Consider the following 26,950-nt stretch of genomic DNA (forward strand, 5'->3'; position numbering starts at 1 on the left):
GTCGCGGTGGATGAAAGTGGCCCGTGGAGGCTGGAGCAGGTCGACGGTGGAGATGAACAGTATCCCGTGGAGTCCTATTTTGCGGTATGCCACACCCCTCCCAATGAACAGGACCCCCGTTTCGACCGTAGCGCTCCAACACAAGTCCGTTTCCTCAGTTTTGTGGTACGCCACACCCCTCCTGATTAACAAGACCCCATTTCCACCGTAGGAGGTCCGTTTCCTCCGTTTTGCGGTACGCCAGAGCCCTCCCGATGAACAGGATCCCGTTTCCAAAGTGGCCGGTCAAACACAAGGTCATTTCCTCCGTTCTGCGGTACGCTAGGCCTCGTTTCCATCGGCTATTCCATCCAAGCCGGTTGGTTCCCGATGAACGTGACGACGCATTCCGTTTCGACCCAGCCGGTTGGCTCCCCATGAACACGACGACGACATAGTTTCTCCATTCTGACCCAGCCACAGCCATGTACACGAGCCCTGGCCGTACGTATGCATGAGTAGGTGTTCGAGACCCCTCCCGTTTGTACATACGTGGCTGTATTTTCTTTCTTGCAACCTGGCCGCTGTACGTACGTGTACATGCTACGTGTGTTCCTCAACTACGACACATGCACGCCTCTACTACGACACGTGCACGCCTCTACTACGACATGTGCCCTTCCTTGCATGGCCACGGTTCATCGCTTCAACCTACAGATAGACCGATTGAACAATATGTACGTACACATTCGCGGCCAGAATGACAACGCTACGTACGCTTCAACCAAGTGGGTCCCGACTGTCAGGCACTTCCTTGCGTGCGAAGATGTAGCTAGTGGGTCCCAGCAGTCAGGGGGCGAATCGTTTTTTCCCGTAATATGGACGCACTTCCTTGCGTGCAAAGATGTAGCTGGTGGGTCCCAGCAGTTAGGGGGCGAATCATTTTTTTGCCCGTAATATGGACACACTTCTTTGCATGCAAAGATGTAGCTGGTGGGTCCCAGTAGTCAGGGGGGAAACATTTTTTCACGAAATACGGTGTCCCATCCGGTGGGCCCCTGCTGTCAGGTGGAGGAATAATTATTTTCCGCGTAATAAGGAGGCACTTCCTTGCTGTGGCCGTGGACCCATCCGGTGGGCCCCTTCCGAAGTTGGTCGTTGACCACATTGACCATGCCGCCCCAAGAGCACCAAGGTGGTGGACGACGGCGAGGCCTAGGAAGGGGATGGCGTGGAGGGGGGGAAGACACGGCAGTGGATGCCCATGCAGAGAGGAGTACGAGGGTTCACTGGTTCGGCTGCGGTGTGAGGATGCCATCGCCGCAGGGCCTGGCCAACGGTCGTAGTAGGGGGCTGTGAGGCCTCCGCGGCAGCAGAGCCGGCCACGGGAGGTAGGAGCAGGCGGCACGACCCGCGCTGCTTTGGGAGGCTGGAGCAAGAAGACCAGAGGTTGAAGCACGACGACCGTTGGATGGACATCATACGGTCGCTGCAGCTAGAATTGTTTATATTGACTATGTTGACAAAGCCCTCGGTACGCATCAACTTAGTAGGCCCACAGGTCAGCCTCTGAAACAGTCCGCCCCAGATGTCAGGGGGAGGAATCATTTTTTGGGCGGGTGAAGCTAGAATATCCGAGATTGAAGAAGAAGCACGACATCCGTTGGATGGACATCCAATGGCCACTGTTGCTAGAACCATGTGTTGATTATAAGTTGATAAAGCCTTGCATACACGTCAACTTATTTTTTTTTGAGGGGACGCATCAACTTAGTAGGCCCACAAGTGTGTGGCAAAGAACTTATAGCCCATTTGAGATTTGTAAGAATGTACAGCCCATTTTTGAATTCTAATGGAATTTACTACAACCCATTTACAGTTTGTTAAAAGTACAACCCATTTTCTAGCTAGGACAACGATTAATAATTTCAACCAAACGTTCAAAACAGAATTCAATAAAATTTCCCACATTTTGATGGGATCCGAAATATTTTTATCTCGAAATTTCTAGTTAGAGTAAATACAATTTCAATATAAATTTGTCTTACGTAAAAATCCAATGAAACATTGCGCGCGCAACAATTAATGAAATTAAAATTTTCAAAATCCAAAATTAATATTTTATAAACTAATTACATGTTTGGTGCATTTTTTATAGTTACAGCCCAGTTTTTATATTACATCCCATTTATTATTTCTTAAAGAACATTTTCTTGTTAAGCCTAATGCATCCCTCCTAGGAAATATTTGCAACCCAGCAGGGCGGAGAATAACAAGTTAACCTTGCCTGGGTATTCCTCAAAAAAAAGTATAGCTGGGCTAGCCATTTTCAGCTTGAAAAAAATTAATATCTGGGCTGGATATTTGGCCTGGGGTAGACGGGCCACAGCCCGCCCAGTTAATACCCTGCTCTCCTCTGAACAACAATGAAAACATCGCTCAAGAAAAACTCTGTAGTGCTCACACCTCAAAAACACAAATACTGCTCGAGCTGCTTGTGCAATTCTCTCGTTTATTGACTACATAGGTTGACAATGGTGTGGGACCGTGATATCAGGATACCAAGAGGAAGCAAAAAATATATAGTTGTACATAATAAGGAGGCACTTGCGTAAGTACGGCTATGGCCCTAGTGGGTCCCTACTGTCATCCAGTCGAAATAAAGTCATCTCATGAATCCTCATGTTCGTTGACCATGTTGACAATGCTCGGCACCATGGCAAGCACAACAACTCGAAGGACGACGGAGAGGGCCTCGCGGGCCCTACAGATGGTCTGGTACAGCGCCCGCTGCTCATTCATGAAGCCAGGATCAACGGACACCTATGAGCATGTTCGAGAGACTGAGACGGCATGAAACTGTAAGGGCGCGCTTGGGAGCTCTGATTTATTTCACACCTATATTAAGATACAAGTGTAATTTACTCGTCATCGGAAACAACGCATAAAATACAGGCATAATGAAACCGAGGGCCCGAGGTCTGTAACGAAAACTGGAGAGTTACACGTGTAATTTGAGAGACCACTGCATATTTTACTAGTCGAAATCAACCAACCAAACGCTTCGCCCGAGACCATCTGCTTTTATTTACAAGCGTCAGTTTTACAAGCGGTTTTGGTTGGAAAATAACGATCCAATCACGGCCTAAGATGATGAGTTGGTTGGAAGATTATATGGTTTCACCTCTAACCTACCCGAGATGTCGCATAGGCTATGAATGAAACATAAGACAATGAACTTCTTAAGCATAGAAACAACAAAAGAGGATGATCTTATTAATATGCAAATCACAGGAATTAGCTCAAGATGCAAAACAATATGAAGCATTATTCTCAGGAGGCATGGTGAACAACTCGTGATGCCGCATGCCACAGCATTCCAAGCTCAACTTTGCAATCAAACTCACAAGGCCTGGCATTACATTGACAACATTCAGAACAAACTCTTAAAATACCTTACATAAGTCAACATTCATGTGACTATGCATCTCAGTAGAGTAAATATTTACTTTGGAACTGAAGACAGGAATAGGAAAAAACGATCGACGTTGCTCACAGCAAAGGGTGTCCCACTCAAAAATATCAAATGCATGTCTTCTGGCTAACATCAATGAGCAAACTTTGACAAGGTTTTTCAATTCCAATATATTAAACTAATGTCTTCTTGCTAACATCAATGATTAAACTTTGACAAGCTTTTCCCATTCAAAATATGTAATGCCTATGATTGTGGAATGGGCAGGGTTTGTCATCAGTTTGTCATCTGATAGTTCGGTGGCTCAAGGTGACGACGAATGATTAGAGAACCATTCGATGTATTGTGCATTACGAAGTATTATGGAGGACACGAACCATCTGAACATTTTGTGCAGTTCCACTAAAATCAAGCTGACATCCCTGTGGATTTCGTATTTATATGCTGCAAGAAAACAAAGACACATCAGCACACACATGAATATTGGCCCCAGTGTCAACCCACCAATCGGTGGACTAACAAACTAAAAGTACGGTAAACAAATTACCATACCCAGATGCCCCATCATTGTTGCTTAGAATGACATTGACGGACTAGGAGTCCTGTCATGGCTTCTTGTAGTTGTTTGGGCACTTTTTGCCCAGTGCACTCCACGTGATGTAGAGTTGCTTATGCTCTCTGCAGACTAGTCATGTCACCAGCCTCTACTAATACTCTGTAAAGCTTCTCGATCATTCCTTCTATAATGTAGCGCTAACAGTTACTGCTTCTTTCTGCAAAGTGGTAAAACCAACCGGACCCACTAATGCAGCAGTTTGCCTTAGACACATTGGCTCCTTTTGTGCAGTTCAACTAAAATCAAAGTCGGAATAAAACCAAGCTTTAATCTTGATATCCCTGTAAGCAACAATAGGTATAAGGGAAACAATTACTGAGAAATAACGGTTGATGACTTGTACTCCCAGAAGAAAAACATCTACTAATCTACCTTATCTTAATGGGAAACAAATCAGGAGAGTAGCAATTCTCCATCAGTGTGATTCATTCATATTAACTGAGACATTATCTTAACAATGCATTGTTTTAACATGTATAAATAACGACAAAGCGGAAAAGCACCATTCCTAAAACAATGCGACTGATTCATTTTAATCGAGACATTATCTTAACAATACCTTGGTTAAACATGTAGAAAGAACTACAAAGCAGGATAGTACCATTTGTAAAACACTGTAACTGATATATAATAACAGAGACATTATCTGAACAATACATTTCTTAAGCATGTACTCCGGCCGATCCCTAACAGAAATGGTACTCCCGCCGATCCCTAACAAGTGTTGTAGTTTTGAACTAAGATTCAGTAGTTAATTCTGAGGAAAGTCGATACTGAAAGTCAGTACTGACCTTTCAAGACCAAAATTTGAAACAACTCGTGAGGAAGACCTAAAAGAGATCTCAACACATATATGGAAATCCGGTCTACAATAGCAACAAGTTGAATAGATATCCCTGTTTTAATAGAGGCAAAAAAGGAATCGATTACTGGCCAATAAAGGAGGATGAAACATGCAGCCACAAATATGGTAATCCTGCCAATCCCAAACAAGTGTTGCAGTTTTGAACTAAGATTCAATAGTTAATTCTGAGAGTGGCATTGCTTAATTTTACAAGCGGCATTAGATTAACAAAAGGCATAAATAGCTCCAGGGGAGAGTGGGCGCAACAAGACCATGTGCTTCTATCTACGTATAAAGGGGGTGATGCAGAGTTTTGTTGTAACAAAGAAACAAGCATCTCTGGGTTGGAACAATTTTTGCCCACTCAATGGTAAAAGACAACAGTTCAATAGCTTCAATTCAACATTTATCCAAAACAGTACCAATACAAGTAGCACAACATCTCAAAGCACACTCCAGCATCATGTGGATGAAAGTTGGTACTGACCTTTCTTGACCAAGATTTCAAGCAACTCACGTGGAGGACTTGAAAGAAATCCCAACACATATATGAAAATCCATGATCTCCTTTTGTGCAGTTCAACCAAAATTAAGCAAAGTCGCCGGTGTGCCATTCAAGTGGAACTGCACAAAACACTCCTAAAACATAAGTGTTTCGCATAGCGAAGCAAAATGTCCTAATAGCAACAAGTTGAATAGATATCCCTATTTTAACAAAGGCAAAAAAGGAATCAATTACTAGCAAAATAAAGGAGGATGAAACCTGTGGCAACAAAAATAGTAATTCCGCCAATCCCTAACAAGTGTTGCAGTTTTGAACTAAGATGGTTAATTCTGAGAGTGGCATTACTTAATTTTACCAATGACATTAGATTAACAAAAAGCATAAATAGTTCTATGGTAGAGTGGGCGCAACAACACCATGTGCTTCCATCTACTTATAAAGGGGGTGATGTAGAGTTTGTTGTAACAAAGCAACAAGCATCATGTCTGGGTTGGTACCATTTTTGTTCACTACTTAATGGGAAAAGAGAGCAATACAATAGCTTTAATTCAACATTTATTTAAAATAGTACCAATACAAGTAGCACAACATCTCAAAGCACACTGCACAATCATGTGGATGAAGGCCTGTACTGACCTTTCATGAGACAACCAACATAAAATACGAATCTACCAACACGAATAGGAAATCCAATATCTTTTGTGCAGTTGCACTGAAATCAAGCAAAGTTGCCAGTGTGACATTTAAGTTTGCTATAGCAACAAGTTGAATAGATATCCCTATTTTAATAGAGGCAAAAAAGGAAACAATTACTGGCCAATAAAGGAGGATGAAACATGCGGTGCTACCTCTTGAGCACTGTGTTGGTTTTCCCTTGAAGAGGAAAGGGTGATGCAGCAAAGTAGTGTAAGTATTTCCCTCACTTTTTGAGAACCAAGGTATCAATCCAGTAGGAGACGACACGCAAGTCACCTCGCACCTACGCAAACAAATAAGAACCTAGGCATGATTATCTATATAGGCATCACTTCCGTGACAAGTACACCAAAACGATTCTGCATCTACTACTATTACTCCACACATCGACCGCTATCTAGCATGCATCTAAAGTATTAAGTTCATAAGAATAGAGTAACGCATTAGGCAAGATGACATGATGTAGAGGGATAAACTCAAGCAATGTGATATAAACCCCATCTATTTATCCTCGATGGCAACAATAAAATACATGCCTTGCTGCCCCTGCTGTCACTGGGAAAGGACACCACAAGATTGAAACCAAAGGTAATCACTTCTCCCATTGCAAGAAAGATCAATCTAGTAGGCCAAACCAAACTGATAATTCGAAGAGACTTGCAAAGATAACAAATCATACATAAAAGATTTCAGAGAAGAATCAAATATTGTTCATAGATAATCTTGATCATAGACCCACAATTCATCGGATCTCGACAAACACTCCGCAAAAAGAATTACATCGAATAGATCTTCAAGAAGATCGAGGAGAACTTTGTATTGAGATCCAAAGAGAGAGAAGAAGCCTTCTAGCTAATAACTGTGGGCCCGAAGGTCTGTGGTAAACTACTCACACATCATCGGAGAGGCTATGGTGTTGATGTAGAAACCCTCCATGATCGATTCCCCCTCCGGCGAAGCTCCGGAAAAGGCCCCAAGATGGGATCTCTTGGGTACAGAAGGTTGCGGTGGTGGAAATAGGGTTTCGTGGTACTCCTGGATGTTTTTGGGGGTATATGAATATATATATATATATAGGTGGAAGAAGTAGGTCGGTGGAGCTATGAGGGGCCCACGAGGGTGGGGGCGCGCCGAGGGGGGCAGGCGCGCCTCCCTGCCTCGTGGCCTCCTCGCTCCTTTCCTGACGTCTACTCAGGTCCCCTGGATCACGTTTGTTCCAAAAATAACTGTCTCGAAGGTTTCATTCCGTTTGGATTCTGTTTGATATTCCTTTTCCGCGAAACACTGAAATAGGCAAAAAACAACAATTTGCACTAGGCCTTGGGTTAGTAGGTTAGTCCCAAAAATAATATAAAGTGTATAATAAATCCCATTAAACATCCAAAACAGATAATAAAATAGCATGGAACAATCAAAAATTATAGATACGTTGGAGACGTATCAAGCATCCCCAAGCTTAATTCCTGCTCTTCCTCGAGTAGGTAAATGATAAAAACAGAATTTTTGATGTGGAAGGCTACCTAGCATAATTCTCAATGTAATTTTCTTTTTTTGTGGCATGAATATTCACATACGAAAGATTCAAGACAGAAGTTTAATATTGACATAAAAGTAATAATATTTCAAGCATACTAACTAAGCAATCATGTCTTCTCAAAATAACATGGCCAAACAAAGTTCATCACTACAAAATCATATAGTTTGGTCATGCTCCATTTTCTTCACACAAGAATGCTCTCATCATGCACAACCCCGATGACAAGCCAAGCAATTGTTTCATACTTTAGTAATCTCAAACTTTTTTCAACTTTCACGCAATACATGAGCGTGAGCCATGGGTATAGCACCATGGGTGGAATGGAGTATAATGATAGGGGTTATGTGGAGAAGACAAAAAAGGGAGAAAGTCTCACATCGACGTGGCTAATCAACGGGCTAGGGAGATGCCCATCAATTGATGTCAATGCAAGGAGTAGGGATTGCCATGCAATGGATGCATCAGAGCTATAGATGTATGAAAGCTCAACAAAAGAAACTAAGTGGGTGTGCATCCAACTTGCTTGCTCACGAACACCTAGGGCATTTGAGGAAGCCCATTGTTAGAATATACAAGCCAAGTTCTATAATGGAAAATTCCCAGTAGTATATGAAAGTGACAAAAACAAGAGACTCTCTATCATAAAGATCATGGTGCTACTTTGAAGCACAAGTATGGAAAAAAGGATAGTAGCATTGTCCCTTTTTATTTCTTTTTTTGGCCCTTCCTTTTCTTTTGGCCTTCCCCTTTTTTATTTGGGACAATGCTCTATTAATGATGATCATCACACTTGTATTTATTTACAACTCAATGATTACAACTCGATACTAGAACAAAATATGACTATATGAATGCCTCCGGCATTGTACCGGGAAGGGCAATGAATCAAGAGTGACATGTACGATAAATTATGCATGGTGGCTTTGCCAAAAATACGATGTCAACTACAGGATCATGCAAGGCAATATGACAATGATGAAGTGTGTCATAAATGAAACGGTGGAAAGTTGCATGGCAATATATCTCGGAATGGCTATGGAAATGCCATAATAGGTAGGTATGGTGGCTGTTTTGAGGAAGATATAAGGAGGTTTATGTGTGATAGAGTGTATCATATCATGGGGTTTGGATGCACCGGCGAAGTTTGCACCAACTCTCAAGGTGAGAAAGGGCAATGCACGGTACCGAAAAGGCTAGTAACGATGGAAAGGTGAGAGTGCGTATGATCCATGGACTCAACATTAGTCATAAAGAACTCACATACTTATTGCAAAAATCTACAAGTCATCAAAAACCAAGCATTACATGCATGCTCCTAGGGGGGTAGATTGGTAGGAAAAGACTACCGCTCGTCCCCGACCGCCACTCATAAGGAAGACAATCAAAGAACACCTCATGTTTCAAATTTGCTACACAACAGTTACCATACGTGCATGCTACGGGACTTGCAATCTTCAACACAAGTATTTATCAAATTAACAACTACTCAACTAGGACAACTCTAATATCACCATCTTTATATCTCAAAACATTTATCAAGTATCAAACTTCTCATAGTATTCAATGCACCTTTTTATGAAAGTTTTTATTATACCAATCTTGGATGCCTATCATATTAGGACCAATTTTATAGCCAAACCAAATTACCATGCTGTTCTAAAGGACTCTAAAAATAATATAAGTGAAGCGTGAGAGATCAATAATTTCTATAAAATAAAACCACCACCATGCTCTAAAAGATATAAGTGAAGCACTAGAGCAAAATTATCTAGCTCAAAAGATATAAGTAAAGCACATAGAGTATTCTAATAAATTCCGATTCATGTGTGTCTCTCCCAAAAGGTGTGTACAGAAAGGATGATTGTGGTAAACTAAAAATCAAAGACTCAAATCATACAAGACGCTCCAAGCAAAACACATATCATGTGGTGAATAAAAATATAGCCTCAAGTAAAGTTACCGATGGACGAAGACAAAAGAGGGGATGCCTTCCGTGGCATCCCCAAGCTTAGGCTTTCGGTTGTCCTTGAATTTAGCTTGGGGTGCCTTGGGAATCCCCAAGCTTAGGCTCTTGCCACTCCTTATTTCATAATCCATCAAATCTTTACCCAAAACTTGAAAACTTCACAACACAAAACTCAACAGGAAATCTCATGAGCTCCATTAGTATAAGAAAACAAACCACCACTTAAGGTTCTGTAATGAACTCATTCTTTATTTATATTGGTGTTAAACCTACTGTATTCCAACTTCTCTATGGTTCATACCCTCCGATACTAGCCATAGATTCATCAAAATAAGCAAACAACACACGAAAAACAGAATCTATCAAAAACAGAACAATTTGTAGTAATCTGTAGGTTTCGAATACTTCTGTAACACCCAAAAATTCTGAAATAAATTGGTGCAAGTGAGGAATTTGTCTATTAATCATCTGAAAAAAGAATCAACCTAATCACACTCTCCAGTAAAAAAAATGGCAGCAAATCTTGTGAGCGCAAAAGTTTCTGTTTTTTACAGCAAGATCGCAAAAACTCCCCCCAAGTCTTCCCAAAGGTTCAACTTGGCACGAACACTAAATAAAAGCATAAAACCACATGTAAATAGAGCCTAGATGAATTATTTATTACTAAATAGAACCAAAAAGCAATAAAAAAATAAAATTGGGTTGCTTCCCAACAAGCGCTATCGTTTAACGCCCCTAGCTAGGCATAAAAACAAGAATAGATCTAGGTATTATCATCTTTGGTATGCAATCCATAGGTGGCTCCCATAATAGATTCATAAGGTAATTTAATTTTATTTATAGGAAAGTGTTCCATGCCTTACCTTAACGTAAATTGGAATCTAATATTCCCTTCTTTCATATCAATAATTGCACCAATCGTTCTAAGGAAAGGTCTACCAAGAATAATGGGACATGTAGGATTGCAATCAATGTCAAGAACTGTGAAATCTACAGGCACATAATTCCTATTTGCAAAAATAAGAACATCATTAATCCTTCCCATAGGTTTCTTAATAGTGGAATATGCAAGATGCAAATTTAAAGAACAATCATCAAATTCACGGAAACCTAACACATCACACAAAGTTTTTGGAATCGTGGAAACACTAGCACCCAAATCACATAAAGCATAGCATTCATGATCTTTAATCTTAATTTTAATAGTAGGTTCCCACTCATCATGAAGTTTTCTAGGGATAGAAACTTCTAATTCAAGCTTTTCTTCATAAGATTGCATTAAAGCATCAACAATATGTTTGGTAAAAGCTTTATTTTGACTATAAGCATGTGGAGAATTTAGCACGGATTGCAACAAGGAAATAAAATCTATCAAAGAGCAATTATCATAATTAAACCCCATAAAATCCAATATAGTGGGTTCATTGCTATGTAAAGTTTTGACCTCTTCAATCCCACTTTTATTAATTTTTGCATCAAGATCTAAAAACTCTAAATCATTGGGACGCCTTTTAACTAAAGTTGACTCATCTCCAGTCCCATCATTATCAAGTTTCGTATTGCAAAACAAAGATTTAATAGGAGACACGTCAGTCACTTTTAGATATTTATCCTTATTATCATCAAAACTAGAAGAACATGCTTTTATAAAGCAATCTTTTTTAGCACGCATCCTAGCGGTTCTTTCTTTGCACTCATCAATGGAAGTTCTCATGGCTTTGAGAGACTCATTGATATAATGCTTAGGTGGAATAGATCTAAGTTTCAAAGAATCAACATCAAGAGAAATTCTATCTACGTTCCTAGCCAACTCATTAATCTTAGACAATTTTTCTTCAATCAAAGCACTGAAACTCTTTTGTGAACTAATAATAAATTATTTAATACTAGATTCAAAATCAGAGGGCATCTTATTATAATTTCCATAAGAATTGTTGTAGGAATTACCATAATTATTAGAGGAATTACTAGGATACGGCCTAGGATTAAAGTTTCCTCTATACGCGCTGTTACCAGAATTGTTCCTACCAACAAAATTCACATCCATAAATTCATTATTATTCTCAATCAAAGTAGACAAAGGCGTATCATTAGGATCAGAAAAAATACTCTTATTAGCAAACAATTTCATAAGTTCATCCATCTTTCCACTCAAAACATTAATTTCTTCTATAGCATGAACCTTTTTACTAGTAGATCTTTCGGTGTGCCATTGAGAATAATTAACCATAATATTATCTAGGAGTTTGGTAGCTTCTCCTAAAGTGATTTCCATAAAAGTGCCTCCCATGGCCGAATCTAAAAGATTTCTAGAGGCAAAATTCAATCCAGCATAAAATTTTTGTATGATCATCCATAAATTCAAACCATGAGTAGGGCAATTGCGAATCATTAATTTCGTCCTCTCCCAAGATTGTACAACATGCTAATGATCTAGTTGCTTAAAGTTCATAATATCGTTTCTAAGAGAGATGATCTTAGCGGGAGGAAAATACTTAGAAATAAAAGCATCTTTGCACTTATTCCAAGAATCAATACTATTTTTAGGCAAAGAAGAAAACCAAGTTTTAGCATGATCTCTAAGCGAAAACGGGAATAGCTTCAATTTAACAATATCATTATCCACATATTTCTTCTTTTGCATATCACACAAATCAACAAAGCTGTTTAGATGGGTAGCGGCATCTTCACTAGGAAGGCCAGAAAACAGATCTTTCATGACAAGATTCAGCAAAGCAACATTAATTTCACATGATTCAGCATCAGTAAGGGGAGCAATCGGAGTGCTAATAAAATCATTATTGTTGGTATTGAAAAAATAACACAATTTAGTATTATCTTGAGCCATCGTGACAAACAATCCAACACACAAGCACATAAGGAGCAAGCAAAAAAGAGGCGAACGGAAAAAGAGGGCGAATAAAACGGCAAGGGTGAAGTGGGGGAGAGGAAAACGAGAGGCAAATGGCAAATAATGTAATGCGAGGGATAAGAGTTTGTGATGGGTACTTGGTATGTCTTGACTTGTGCGTAGATCTCCCCGGCAACGACACCAGAAATCCTTCTTGCTACCTCTTGAGCACTGCGTTGGTTTTCCCTTGAAGAGGAAAGGGTGATGCAGCAAAGTAGTGTTAGTATTTCCCTCAGTTTTTGAGAAACAAGGTATCAATCCAATGGGAGACTACACGCAAGTCACCTCGCACCTACACAAACAAATAAGAACCTCGACTCCAACGCGATAAAGGGGTTGTCAATCCCTTCACGGTCACTTACGAGAGTGAGATCTGATAGAGCTAATAAGATAAATATTTTTTGTATTTTTATTATGTAGATTGGAAAATAAAGATTGCAAAATAAAATAGATTGGAAACTTATATGATAGAAAATAGACCCGGGGCCATAGGTTTCACTACTGGCTTCTCTCAAGATAGCATAAGTATTATGGTGGGTAAACAAATTACTGTCGTGCAATTGATAGAAAAGTGCATAATTATGAGAATATCTAGGCATGATCATGTATATAGGCATCACGTCCGCGACAAGTAGACCGAAACGATTATGCATCTACTACTATTACTCCACACATCGACCGCTATCCAGCATGCATCTAGAGTATTAAGTTCATCAGAATAGATTAATGCATTAGGCAAGATGACATCATGTAGAGGGATAAACTCAAGCAATATGATATAAACCCCATCTTTTTACCCTCAATGGCAACAATACAATACGTGCCTTGCTGCCCCTGCTGTCACTGGGAAAGGACACCACAAGATTGAACCCAAAGCTAAGCACTTCTCCCATTGCAAGAAAGATCAATCTAGTAGGCCAAACCAAACTGATAATTCGAAGAGACATGCAAAGATAACAAATCATACATAAAAGATTTCAGAGAAGAATCAAATATTGTTCATAGATAATCTTGATCATAAACCCACAATTCATCGAATCTCGACAAACACACCGCAAAAAGAATTACATCGAATAGATCTCCAAGAAGATCGAGGAGAACTTTGTATTGAGATCCAAAGAGAGAGAAGAAGCCTTCTAGCTAATAACTGTGGACCCGAAGGTCTGTGGTAAACTACTCACACATCATCGGAGAGGCTATGGTGTTGATGCAGAAGCCCTCCATGATCGATTCCCCCTCTGGCGAAGCTCCGGAAAAGGCCCCAAGATGGGATCTCTTGGGTACAGAAGGTTGCGGCGGTGGAAATAGGGTTTCGTGGTGCTCCTGGATGTTTTTGGGGTATATGTAGGAGGAAGAAATAGGTCAATGGAGCTGCGAGGGGCCCACGAGGGTGGGGGCGCGCCCAGGGGGCAGGCGCGCCTCCTTGCCTCGTGGCCTCCTCGCTCCTTTCTTGACGTTGACTCCAAGTCCCCTGAATCACGTTTGTTCCAAAAATAACTCTCCTGAAGGTTTCATTCCGTTTGAATTCTGTTTGATATTCCTTTTCTGCGAAACACTTAAATAGGCAAAAAAAACAGCAATTTGCACTGGGCCTTGGGTTAGTAGGTTAGTCCCAAAAATAATATAAAAGTGTATAATAAAGCCCATTAAACATCCAAAATAGATAATTTAATAGCATGGAACAATCAAAAATTATAGATACGTTGGAAGCGTATCATGCGGCCACAAAAAGAAGCATTTACCTTATTTTGATGGAAAACAAAGTATAGGACAGTAGCATTTCTAAAACGGTTGCATTGATTCATATTAAAAGAGAAATTCTCTTAAAACTGTTCAGTAGTTAACTTGAAGAGTGGCATTGCTTTACCAACAGCATTAGATTAAGAAAAAGCATAAACAGTTCCGTGGGAGAGTGGGCGCAACAACACCATGTGCTTCCATCTACTTATAAAGGGCGTGATGCAGAGTTTGTTGTAACAAAGCAACAATCATGTCTGGGTTGGTACCTTTTTGTTCACTACTTAATGGGAAAAGAGAGCAATACAATATCTTCAATTCAACATTTATTTAAAACAGTACCAATACAAGTAGCACAACATCTCAAAACACACTTCACGATCATGTGGATGAAGGCAAGTACCAACCTGTCATGATGCACACAAGATCACCTATGAATCTGCCAACACGAATAGGAAATCCAATCTCATTTTGTGTAGTTGCACTGAAATCAAGCAAAGTCACCGGTGTGACGTTTAAGTTTGCTATAGCAACAAGTTGAATAGATATCCCTGTTTTAACAGAGGCAAAAAAGGAAACAATTACTGGCCAATAAAGGAGGATAAAACAAACGGCGACAAAAAGAAGCATCTAACTTATCTTGATGGAAAACAATGTAGGACAGTAGCATTTCTAAAATGGTTGCATTGATTCATATTAACAAAGACATTCTCTTAAAACAACATTCGTTAAGAATGTAATTTACTTTTAATAGTGGCATTGCTTCAATTTTTCAGCCGCATTCTTAGATTTACAACAGCAAAATAGTTGTATGGGACATGGGACATGGGACATGCCAGCACCATGTGCGTCCACACGTATAAATGGGTGATGCAGAGTATGGAGCCAAGTAGCATATTTGCGTTGGCCCATATTTGTTCTCTTTGAACCTTTTTCTAATGTGAGGGTGTCGGTGTACTAGAACAGGGGTACCCTAGTACCCCGAACTTGTGCACGGGCAGTTGCAGCACCCTGCGGCAAGGCTTGCCGGGCGAACGCCAAGACCCTCCGTGGTTCCCTTGGAGCCATTCAAGAACAAAGTATTTAAGCTCAGGAGACAAGACCCCGGCAAGAAGAGCTTGCCGGGAAGGCCAACCAAGACACGCCAAGGAACTTGCCGCGACGCGCCACGCGCTCCGGCAAGGCAACAAGGCCCCGAAGGGAGGAGCTTGCCGGGAAGGCCAACCAAGACACTCCAAGGAACTTGCCGCGACGCGCCACGCGCTCTGGCAAGGCAACAAGGCCCCGGCAAGAGGAGCTTGCCGGGAAGACCAACCAAGGTACCTTGAAGCCCGGTGAGCAACAAGCTTCCGGACCCGACAAGATAGCAGCAGCGGCAAGGCGCTTGCCGCGGCAAGGCGCTTGCCGCGGCAGGCGGCCACTCTGTGCCCACGCTCCAGCACATCCGCCAACGTGTCGCTCTGCGGACCTCTCCAGGCGCGCGTGGCGGGAGGCTGTGCAGCCAGCGGTGCGCAGTGGCATGCGAAGCTGACAAGATCGCCATCGTGGCGAACGGTGGCGCCCCTAACGGTCCTTTTCTGCACTGTTTGGGCGACTCAGACGGGCATTTAATGCCCTTGTCCCCTGCCATCAGGGTTAGGTAGGGTGCACTGTACAAGTAACTGTACCAACCACCTCACTTTTTACATTTGTACCCTTCTCTGCGTTGCCACCTGTCGGTGACCCCTTTAGCGTATAAAAGGAGGCCCATGCGCAACGTAGACGGGGGAGGTTCCGAGGTTCGACTCATTCGTAACCCAGAAAACACTACACTCTCTCCCTAGAGCAAGAACACAAGATAATACAACCAGACAAGCAGCAGTAGGAGTGTTATCTCTCCAGAGAGCTCCGAAGCTGGGTAAACTGCTCGTGTTCTTCGCCTCGATCTACTCTTCGTGCGATCTCCGCCCCCCGCCGAACCGAAAGGGGCCCGGTCCGCCGGCCCCATAGGTGTTCGTGGATCAGTTTCCCCCGACATCTTTGGCGCGCCAGGTAGGGGGCATCGAGATTGTGTGAACCTGATCCGGTGTTCACACGAGCTACATCTTCATTCCCTTCGTCAACATGCCACCGAAGAAGAAGACTTCGGCGGCAGCCGCTCCGTCCATGTCACTTCCGCCACCGTTGGAGCAAATGGGTGGTGGAATGGACACCGGCGGAAGAATGGACGTCGACGAGGAAGCTCATGATGCTTCTAGGTCCAAGAACAAGGCTGCACAAACCTCGGCGACTGTACATGTTCCACGCCACTCTCAGGAGGCACAAGACCAACAGCGTCATGGCACTTGCAGTGCCATACGCATGATAGGCCAAGACCAAGCTGGTGGATCTCGGGGCGCTCAAGACCAGCATGCACGCCAGCATGTTGGCACGAGCGGGGCACGGTCGCCTAGACGGGATACTGCTCCTTCTAACATAGTTAGAAGTTCGAGCACGTCCCGCTCCTCGCGCCGTCCACCACTGCCACCCACCACTCCAGCAGAAGCTTTGGCGCGAGCTCAACTTCTCCTAGATTACCCTCCGACGTCGGACAAGATCGACGAATGGAGGGCCACCATTCAGAGTCTCATCGGCTACGCCAACGGCGACACTCCACGGCGGCCGAGCGCGTCCCCGCCGCGGCAGGGTTGCCGGACGCGAGCTGGTGGCGACGAAACGGGTGGAGGTGCAACTACCATGCAATCACCACCCCGAAGGCCGAGATCGCCGACTCGCCGGATCCACCTCGACAGCGACTCCACCGCATCTTCGGATCCACGAGCTCGTCGCGATCAGCGCCAAGTTCTTCATGATCGACAACAAGAAGACGCTCGAACTCGCATCGAGCGCCGAAGAGAAGCGCGGCGTCAATCCGACAAGCACGCTGGGCCCTCTGTTGACATGTATGCGCCAGGGGAACCAGGCGATCTGCCGTACGCGGTAGGTTGCCCTGCGTTCACTCGTGAGCTGCGGCAAGTCCAGTGGCCCAGCACGAAGAACTTCAAGCCAGACATACCGGAGAAGTACGACGGCAAGACGCATCCGTCGGAGTTCCTCAGCATTTACACCATTGCGGTGCAGGCTGCTGGGGGACGGGACGACAAGATCCTTGCCAACTACTTCCCGCTGGTGCTCAAGCCCAACGTCGGATCCTGGCTCATGCACTTGCCGGACAACTCCATATCCTCTTGGGCTGATCTGTGCCATCAGTTTGTCGGTGCCTTCACAGGCGGACACAGGCCTCATGGCCAGGAGAGTGATCTTCATCTGCTCGCCCAGAAGGAAGGAGAGCCCCTGCGCAAGTACATTTAGAGATTCAGCAGTGTGCAGCACAACATCCCAGACGTCCACCCTGCCGCGATGATCAGCGCGTTCCATCAGAACGTGCGAAACCGCAGGATGCGGGAGGAAATGGCGATGTGCAAGATCAGGGACGTCAGTGAGTTATATGCACTGGCCGACAAGTGTGCACGTGTTGAGGAAGGAAGGAGACTCCCCGGAGAGAATGTAGGAGCAGGAGGATCTGACAGTGAAGATGCTGCCCCGACAAGGAAAAACCGGCGGCGGAACAACAGAAGGAGGAAAGGCAAAGAGGTGCTAGTTGTTGAGCAGTCCGGCAACGGTGGTGGCGCCAAGGAAGCCAAAGCTGGTGACTCCGGCAAGGAGGTTGCCGCGGAGGTGGCGGTCGCCGACAAGTAGGACGACACCAACAAGCAGTATTGCAAGATCCACCGCACCAAGGGCCATGATCTCCAGAACTGTAAGAAAGTCGAACAGCTTGTTGAGCAACAGAAAGCTGAATACGAGCGGCACGACAAGGAGAAGGCCCAGGAAGGTGCTGGGGGATCCGGCAAGAAACGTCCCGGCCAAGGAGGACGCCGCGGCAAGGCCAAGCAGCGGCAAGGAGACAGACCTCCTCGCGGCCGCGACAAGGATGAAGATGACGACGACGATGAAGACATGGATGATGAGGAGACTGATGAGCAGGAGTTCCAGAAAGCCACAGAGGTCCTGTGCGTTGACGGTGGTGCTTCTCTGCACACCTCGCACCGCCAGCTCAAGCAGTGGTGCGGGAAGTTAATGCAGCAGAACCACCCATCGAGTCATGCAAGCCTTTGAAATGGTCCAGCACGCCTATCATCTTTGATATTGAGGACCACCCTGATCGCATAACCGCGGTCGGGTGCTTGCCGATGTTGGTTTCACCAACAATCCGCAACCTCAAGGTCACTAAGATGCTAGTTGACGGCGGGGCCGGCTTGAACTTGATCTCCTCCGTGGTGCTCCAGAAACTCCAGATCCCTGACAGCGAGCTTGAAGAGACCGGTACATTTCAAGGAATCAACCCAGGAAGAAGCAAGCCGAAGGGAAAGATCACGTTGCTGGTAACATTTGGCAGCGAGCTGAATTTCAGGACTAAGAGGGTCACATTTGATGTTGCTGACTTTCTATTACCTTACAATGGAATCCTTGGCCGTCCAGCGCTCGCCAAGTTCATGGCAGCCTCTCACTATGCGTACAACGTACTAAAAATGCCAGGCCCGATAAGTGTCATTTCTGTCCCTGGCGACAAGAAGGATGCTCTTATCTATGCCGACAAGATCTACCGGGAAGCAGTAGCCGCAGCAGAACGCAAGACACTTGCCGCTGAAGCTCCCGGGGGGAAGAAGAAGACCAAGTCCAGCAAGAGTTCTGATGCCCACTCCGGCAAGCGCACCTCTTCAGAGTGCTGCGCTACCATCGAGGACGCACCATCGAGCTCCACCGGCAAGTGTAAGAAGGCAATGACAGCTCCACCTGAGACCAAGAAGGTGTCTGCCAAGGAGGACGGCGCTGATGGTACCTTCACCATCAGCGCCACTCTTGACCCTAAATAGGAAAGCGCGCTCATTGCTTTCCTGCGGGCGAATGTCGACGTGTTTGCGTGGCAACCGTCTGATATCCCCGGTGTTCCCAGGAAAGTAATTGAGCACCACCTTGCCGTCTGTCCTCATGCGCGGCCCGTCAAGCAGAGAGTCAGGAAGCAGGCAGTGGAGAGCCAAGAATTCATCGCAGAAGAAATCAAGAAGTTGGAAGCAGCAGGCCTTGTCAGAGGAGTGCTCCATCCCACGTGGTTGGCCAATCCTGTTGTCGTGTGCAAGGCTAACGAGAAATGGAGACTTTGTATTGACTTCACTGATGTTAATAAATCTTGTCCGAAAGACCCATTTCCCTTGCCGCGCATTGACCAGATTGTTGACTCCACAACCGGATGTGATTTGCTTTCATTTCTTGATGCATACTCAGGATACCATCAGATCTTCATGGCCGAAGAGGATGAAGAGAAAACCGCATTTATCACCCCGTGTGGCACGTACTGCTTCGTACGGATCCCTTTCGGTTTAAAGAATGCTGGTTCAACATTCGCAAGGGTAGTCCACCACGCTTTTGAGCCGCAGATGCACAGAAATGTGGAAGCCTACATGGATGACATAGTGGTCAAAAGCAAGAACAGGGCGACCCTAGTTCAAGATTTAGACGAGACATTTGCGAATCTGCGCAAGATCAACCTCAAGCTTAACCCCGAGAAGTGCGTGTTTGGAGTCCCATCCGGCAAGCTTCTCGGGTTCTTCGTGTCTCAGCGGGGAATTGAGGCCAATCCCGACAAGATCAAGGCCATTGAGCAGATCGAAGCACCAAAGCGCGTCAAGGATGTACGAAGGCTTGCCGGTTGCGTGGCTGCTCTCAGCAGGTTTATCTCTAGATCTGCTGAGAGCGCCCTACCATTTTTCAAAATTTTGAAAAAGGCAGGTCCAATGAAATGGACTCCGGAGGCGGAGGCTGCGCTGTAGGACTTGAAGAGATACCTGTCCTCCACTCCAATACTTGTCGCACCTAAGCCGCAAGAGAAGTTGCTCCTGTATATAGCGGCAACCAATCAAGTGGTTAGTGCTGCGTTAGTGGTGGAGAGGGAGGCAGATGATGAGCCAGCAACCACAGCAGATGCATCCAGCGACAAGCAGGGGGCTTCGCCGACAAGCTCTGGTCCCGACAAAGATGGATCTGCGCAGGAGCATGATAAGATGCAGAAGAGAATGGTGCAGCGTCCAGTTTACTTTGTCAGTTCCCTTCTACAGGGGGCTAGATCAAGGTACTCTGGTGTGCAGAAGTTGCTTTTCGGCCTCCTCATGGCCTCGAGAAAGCTGCGCCATTACTTCCAAGCACATGAGATCACAGTCATCACTCGCTTTCCGCTAAAGAGGATACTGCAAAATCCAGAAGTGACAGGCAGGATCGTCGAGTGGGCGCTGGAACTGTCAAGCTTTGGCCTCAAGTTTGAGAGCACTTCAACTATCCAAAGCAGAGTATTGGCAGAGTTCATAGCAGAGTGGACGCCAACACCAGATGAAGAAATTCCAGAGACAAGCATCCCCGTCAAAGAGGCAAGCAAAGAGTGGCTGATGTACTTTGATGGTGCCTTCTCGCTGCAAGGCGCCGGTGCAGGCGTGCTGCTTGTCGCGCCCATCGGAGAGCACCTCAAGTACGTAGTCCAGATGCACTTTCCCAAGGAGCAAGCAACCAACAATACTGCAGAGTATGAAGGATTGCTTGCCGGTCTCAAAATCGCAGCAGACCTTGGGATCAAGAAGCTCATTGTCAGGGGTGACTCACAGCTTGTCGTCCGCCAAGTGAACAAGAACTACCAGAGTCCATTGATGGAAGCATATGTTGATGAAGTGAGGAAGCTAGAAGAGCACTTTGACGGCCTACAGATGGAGCATATCCCAAGAGCTCAGAATGACATTGCTGATGGCCTGTCAAAGTGCGCCGCACTAAAGTTACCTGTGGAACCAGGGATCTTTGTGCTCAAGTTGACTCAACCATCCGTAACACCATCAACTGGACAAAGCAAGAAGAGGAAGTTGGTTTCTGGTGACTACTTTCCAGCAGAGCTCCCCGAAGCCGCCGCCAAGAAAGTCCCCAAGATCAACACCAAGGATGCTGAGGGGCAGTCTGCTCCGGCAAGCCTTATGGTTTGTTCCGTTGAAGCAGACGCTCCCGACAAGTTTTGCTCCGGCAAGCTTGCCGGGGAACATCAAGCTCCGGCAGGGCCGCAAGTCCTTGTCATGGAAGCGGATGTTCCCGCAGCAGCAGATGTGCCTTTAGTCCTTGTTGTCGAGCCACAAGCTCCAGCATGGGCACAGCAGATTGTCCATTTCCTTCAGACAGGAGAACTTCCCGAAGAGCAAGAAGAAGTGGAAAGAGTAGCCCGGCAGTCAAGTATGTACCAGTTTGTCGATAACATACTGTACAGAAGAAGACTCAACGGTGTGAAATTGAAGTGTATTTGCCGAGAAGATGGACAAAAGCTGTTGGCAGAGATACATGGAGGCATATGTGGCCACCACATTGGCGCAAGAGCACTTGCCGGCAAAGCTTTCCGGCAAGGTTTCTTTTGGCCGACAGCCCTCCAGGATGCAACTGCACAAGTAACCAAGTGTGAAGCGTGCCAGTTCCACTCCAAACAGATACACCAGCCAGCTCAAGCTCTCCAGACGATCCCTTTATCCTGGCCATTTTCGGTCTGGGGGCTCGATATCGTCGGCCCTTTCCCCAGAGCTGTCGAGGGCTTTGAGTACTTGTACGTCGCAATCGACAAGTTCACAAAGTGGCCGGAAGTGCAGCCAGTGAGGAAGGTGACAACACAGTCAGCTGTCAAGTTCTTCAGGTCAATTGTTTGCCGTTTCGGGATCCCTAACAGGATCATCACCGACAACGGCACGCAATTCACGAGCCGCACCTTCATGCAGTACGTCCAAGACCTTGGCGCCAAGGTCTGCTTCGCTTCTGTTGCTCATCCGAGAAGCAACGGTCAAGCAGAGAGGACAAATGCTGAAGTGCTGCGCGGGCTCAAGACCAGAACTTTCGACAGGCTGCGCAAGTGCGGAAGAAACCGGATCGAGGAGCTGCCGGTGGTTCTTTGGTCGATCAGAACAACGCCAAATCGAGCCACTGGCCAGACGCCTTTCGCTCTAGTCTATGGAGCAGAGGCAGTTCTCCCCACGGAACTAATATACGGATCGCCTCGAGTGCTCGCTTATGATGAGCTTGTGCAAGAACAGCTGCGACAAGACGACGCGCTGCTCCTTGAGGAAGATCGTCTTCAGGCTGCTGTACGAGCTGCTCGATACCAGCAAGCTTTGCACCGCTACCATAGCCGCAAAGTTAAAGCCAGAAGCTTCGAGGAAGGCGACCTTGTTCTTCGGCGCGTTCAGTCCGCCAAGAATTCCAACAAGTTGACGCCGAAGTGGGAAGGCCCTTATCGGGTGAAACGAGTCACAAGGCCCGGTGCTGTCCGCCTTGAGACCGAAGATGGCATTCCGGTGAGCAACTCCTGGAACATAGAACATCTTCGTAAGTTTTTCCTGTAGGGCGCGGTTGCCGGAACCCGTTCTGGCAACCACCTTTTGTACAAGTCTTGCCGCTGTTGCATGTAGTCCTTTGTACAAAGCCGGGCGCAGATCCCGTGCATAAATAGAACCTCATGTGCTCCGCACAACTTGTCCATTTCATGCATTAGTTTCTTTCTTGCATGCGTTATCTGACACTTTGTGCAGCACCTACATCCGGTAAGCAATAACGAGCCGAAGGGCTCCATATTATTATTTTCTCTTCTTTCTTCTTTTTCAACAAAGGAAAAGAAGGTTCCCTCGCACACATGTTTGCCGGGGGGGGAGGAGAAGATTGTGGTATGGACCAGGCGTCGTTCAAGCAAAGTTTTGCCTTGCCGGGAAGCAAACGACAGAAAAGCTAAGTTGCCAAAAGTTTGAGCAATCAGTTTTTAAATTTTTGAGTTATCTTCCTCGAACGACCCTGCTTTGTATGGAAAACCTGTGCGCGGAGGAACCAACTCGTGGCTAGTTGCGCCCTTACTTTGTTTCGAGTCCGCTCAACAACTTAAGTGTGCTGCATCTAGTCGCGACAAGGTTTCTTGTCGGAAGCAGCGCCGCCAGCAGACTGCTGAAGTTCCGCACTCAATGCTCGCGGCTCGGGTGCCTGCGCCGACAAGTTCCCTAGAAGCGTAGGGTAAAAACTTACAAAGGAAGGAATCTAGTAGAGGAAATAACATAGCAATTGATAACGGAAATAAAGTTATATTACAAGATAACTTGTCGCAGCTCTAACAGAATGTTTTCATAACATGATTAGCAGCGACAAGGGAAAAGAAGAAATGGGTGGCCTAGTCTACGCGTCCGCCCTCGACCCTCTTGATCTCGCTCACCTTGTCCACAATGGGTGCGACAAGGGCCTTGAGTGCGTCCTGATCAGCGTCTGGCGGCAAGGACTTGAGGACGTTGGTGAAGCTGAGGCCTGGATTGCGGAAGGCCACCTTCATCAGCACCTTCTGGAGAACCCCGGCGCAGATTTTGCGCGACTCGTCGGCCAGCTGCTTTGGGATCCTTTCCCGGAGCCGCTGGAGTGCCGTCGCCACGCCCTTGAAGAACAGGCTGAGCTTGGCGCTGGGTTGGAGATTCTCATCGGAGGGATACCCAAAGTCCTCCATCCCCAGCTGCGCCAGCTCCTCGTTGATGACTGCGGCAATATTCACCAGACCCTCGGTCCAGTGCTCCACAGTGTCTCTGAACGAGTTCTGGGTAACTGCGATGCTCTCCAGCAGCGCCTTGTCAGCTTTGACCTTCTCCGACAAGGTTTTCTCCCGCTCCTTGGCGGCCTCCAGCGTCTGCATCAGCGTGGCCAGCTTCAACTCTAGGTCCGCATTGAAATCCTTGGCGGCGCTGAGCTCCTTGCCCCTCTCTGCAAGAAGACCTTGCAGCTCACCATGGGCGGCAGCATCCTTCTCACGCTCACGCTTGAGCGCGGCAAGCTCCTCGCCGCTCTTCCCAATGTTTGTCTCCAGCTGCGCCACCTTCTCCTCCAGCTCTTTCTTGGCAGCCTCTGCGGTTGCGGCAGCATCCTTTGCCTCCTTGAGCGCCCCGCCAAGTGCTTGCTCGCGCTCGGCGAGCTCCTCCTCGTAGCTGTCGAGGTTGGCCTTCCGCTGCACCAATTCTTCTTCTCGCGCGGACTGCTTCTCGGCGGCCAGCCTTTGCTCCTCCTCAGCTTCGGCCTTCTCGAGAAGGAAGGCCGTGCGCTCCTCGTCGAGTCGCTCCCTCTCCTGTGCCAAGGACCGGAGAGCTTCTTGATTGTGGCCCCGGAGCTCCTCCGCGCGCTTCTCCATGTCAACTCCCGCCTTCGCGACAAGCGCTTCCCGGGAAGCCAGCTTGGCTTGCCGGCGCGGTAGAGTGACAGCAGCTTCCGCAGTAGCTGCTCCTCCTCAGGCTCGCCACTGCTGCTGCCGGGCGCGTCGACCAACGACAGTCCGGCGGAGGCGAGCACCTCCCCATAGAAAGTTTCCCCCTCGACCGGCGCCCTGGAGCTCGACGCCCAGGGTAGCTTGATGAAGATGTCGTCGCCGGCCTTCAAGTAGGCACCGGGCTGGGGCTCCTCGGAGCCCGGCTCCGCAGCAGCGGGAGAGGGATCGGCGGTCGGCGCAGCGCCTGACGCTCCTGCGGCCTCCGGGTCGTCAGTGCGATCGCCCGACCCCTCACCGCCCTTTGCGCCGGCAGCCTTGGCGGCCTCCTCGCCGGCGGTCTCATCAGCACTAGCCCCTTCCTCGCCGGCGCCCTCTGTCTCCATTGGCTCAGCCGCAGATGGGTCTGAAGAACGAGGAAGGGAGAAGAATCAATCAAAAATCCAAGAGAAAAAAATCAGAAGAAGAAGAACCCAAGGGAAAGTTTTTGGACAAGTGGATTACCTGTGCCAAGATCTGCAGTTGCGGTCTCGGCCGCCGCAGGATCGACGGTGCTACCCCTTGCCGGAGAGTTCTCCCTTGCCGGAGAGCGCTCCCTTACCAGGAACCCCTCCCTTGGCGGCGTAGTCGAAGCAGATGGCACTTCGGGACCAGCTTCGGGGCGCTCCTGATGTGGCTGCTCTGCTCCTACACAAATCAACAAGCAAGATATCAACAAAGGAAAAAGCACTCATGCGCGCCCGACAACAGAAAGCTAACTATGAACTTACGCTGGGGGCTGTGCTGGGGGCTGCTTTGAGGAGTGATTGTCGGGTCCGTCAAGGTGGTCTCGGACCCACCCCCTGCCGACACGGTAGGGTCGTCTTCGATGACGATCACCGTGGCCTTGGCCCTCTTCGCCGCTCTCTGGGCCAGCGTCCTGAAAAGAAAGGAGTCCAGATTGAAGCAAGTCAGATACAAGATAAAAATAGCAAGATTGAAGAACTACAAGAGCACCAAAGAAACTTACTCTTCTTCCTCATCGTCGGAACTGAGCGCGGAAAGATAGAAGTCCGGCTCCCCTCTGGTGCGGCGAGGCGGAGGAGTAGGATCCCTTGCCCGCTTGGCGGGGGCGGTGGCGGTGGCCCGGGAAGATCCCGCTCCAGTTGCCGCTGCTGCGTGAGGCGCTCCCGCGGCAACATTGCTTGCCGCGGTAGAGCGTGTCGCACGGCTCGGCGGCTGTTGACCCGGTTGCCGCCCCGCTGCGTCCCCGGCCCTGCGAAGGCGCCTCCTTGGCGGGGCCGGGGGCTCCGCCTGCGGCAAGTTTTCTGAAGGCTCGGGCTCTTCCTCGCCGGCCTCGCTCGGCTCGGCTTCAGAACCGGCAGACTCTTCCTCGCCAATGAACTCCGCGCGCTCGGCAAGGTTTGCCGCTTCTGCCGCCTCCGCCTCCTCCACAGTGAACCCGAACACGCCCGCGGCAGCTGCGGCCGCAACCTCTTCCGCCCTAGTGGTGATGCGCTGCAGCTCCTCGTCGGTGGTGTCGCGGGTGAGGCTCTTCTGCCGTCAGCGTGGACCGGCACTTCTTCCAAGTTATCGAAGAACGCTTGCACGACATCATCCGCAGGCTCTTGCCAAGTTGGAACGATTCCGTGTGAATCGCACAACGGCATCATGGCGCGGATCTGGTCAAGCGAAGAATTGTTGCACAAAGGAACGACTCCCCTCGGCAGCGTGAATGGGTGCTAGGGGTCGCGTTTGAACAGCTCCAGGAGCATTGCATCCAGCTCCAAGACGGTGAAGTTGTAGTTGAGGCCCGGCCGCAGCCTCATGATGTCCGCCGAGTTCTTGAATTCCCAGGCGGGCCTCCCCCTCTCCTGCAGGGGGGCGATGCAGCGGCGGAGGAAATCTGCGCCTACAGCGCCTACAGTGAGCCCGACAAGCTTGAGGCGAAGGATCCTAGTAATGGCGATCTTCAGCCTCTCGTCTTTCGGGGCCACGTTGCTCCAGTCATTGCCACGCACTATCGGAGCTTGGCGCACGACAGTGAAGGGCTGCAGATTCTCCTCGACGATCCAGCACCACTCCGCCCTCCACTCATCCCACTTGCTGCAGAGCTCACCCTCCAAGTACGCCTCCTTCTTGCCGACTCTCGAGATCCAGGCGATCCCTCCGGCAAGCGGCTCTCCTCTCTCTACCCGAGGTATGAAGAAGTGGCGGAAAAGGGCAACACTGGGGTGGACTCCGACAAAGTTTTCGCACAAATGTGCGAAAACTGCCATGGTCAGAACGGCGTTGGGGGTGAAGTCAAGGAGGCGGAAGCCGTAGGTGTTCATAATATCGCAGAAGAACTCCGAGAAGGGCGGGCAGAGCCCGCAATAGAAGAACAACACGAAGAAGGG

The sequence above is a fragment of the Triticum aestivum genome, chromosome 4A (assembly GCF_018294505.1).
Source record: "Triticum aestivum cultivar Chinese Spring chromosome 4A, IWGSC CS RefSeq v2.1, whole genome shotgun sequence".
NCBI classification, from domain to species: domain Eukaryota; kingdom Viridiplantae; phylum Streptophyta; class Magnoliopsida; order Poales; family Poaceae; genus Triticum; species Triticum aestivum.